The following is a 1,152-nucleotide window of genomic DNA, read 5'->3' as shown; positions in this document are numbered from 1 at the left end:
CCAATACATTATTTAATTCCAAATTAACTGATACATGATTTTAGGCTCATCACTTCTTAGTTTCTTTTTATTTTCTTACAGTCAATGAAGATGTTTTCCCTTTTTAATTTTTAAAATGTAAATTACATAGAGTAAGATGGATACATCTGGAGTGAATAGCTCAATTTCATTTTTATCTACACATGCAACAAAGTAGCACAGAAACAGGAAAGTGCTAAAATCTCCAAATCTGATTAAGAATTTGTCTTTTTCCAGAGAAGGAGAACTATCATATGACATCCCTTATATGTGGATTCTAAAAACAAATAACATAACTTACAAAGAAGGAGACTCACAGACTAAGAGAAAGAATTTATGGTTGCCAGGGGGAAGGATGGGGGGAAGGGATAGTTAGTTTGGGATGCACATATACAGATTACTACATTTGAAATGGATAACCAACAAGGACATACTGTACAGCACAGGGAACTGTGCTCAATGTTATGTGGCAGCCTGGATGGGAAGGGTATTTCAGGTGAATGGATACATGTATATAATGGCTGAGTCCCTTCACTGTTCATCTGCGACTATCACAATATTGTTAATAGGCTATACCCCAATACAAAATTAAAAATTTTAAAAACCTGTCTTTTTCTTTTTAGTACTGTTACTTTTTCTTTGTGTATTTTGAACCTTTCCTATTACATGTATAAACAAAGGGCTTGTTCCAAGAGCTTGCATGTCATCCTTGTTCAGGGGCTGTTCTAATCTTCTCTGTATGGTTCCAATTTTAGTGTATGTGCTGCTGAAATGAGTACTTACATGCTTTTAGCAGTGGTTGGAAGTCAGAGTAGGTTGATGTAAGAGGATGCAAGGGGATTCAGACAAGGGTAAGGAGGCAGGAGTCCCTGATTAAGAAGGCAGTGCAGTGTGGCCCATAGGACCATGGGCTTTAGAATCAAGTCTGTTTTCACTCTTGTTTCCACCATTTATTTACATGCTGGGTGACACCTTAGACAAATCATTGTATGCCTTCTTTCAGATAGGAATATTAGCACCTACTTTATACGATTATTTGGGTGTAAACTAATGACACACCTGCAGTGTTTGAGAGTACCTATAATTGATAGCTAATATCTTAATAACAGCAAATTGTCACATAATTAGGAGATG

The 1,152-nt window shown here is 36.3% G+C and overlaps 1 non-coding gene across 1 annotated transcript; it reads right to left on the bottom strand.

The window, feature by feature from the left end:
• Positions 1-690: 690 nt before the first annotated feature.
• Positions 691-797, bottom strand: LOC147358125 (U6 spliceosomal RNA). Its single transcript, XR_015142540.1, has one exon. It is a non-coding gene; the product is annotated as a U6 spliceosomal RNA (small nuclear RNA).
• Between the last annotated feature and the right edge of the window lie 355 nt (positions 798-1,152).

Source organism: Bos grunniens, chromosome 15 (assembly GCF_055505025.1).
Source record: "Bos grunniens cultivar Pamir isolate PY7600 chromosome 15, Bosgru_T2T1.0, whole genome shotgun sequence".
Classification (NCBI taxonomy): domain Eukaryota; kingdom Metazoa; phylum Chordata; class Mammalia; order Artiodactyla; family Bovidae; genus Bos; species Bos grunniens.
The sequence above is the reverse complement of the archived record's forward strand: the minus strand, read 5'-3'. Positions and strand labels throughout refer to the sequence as shown.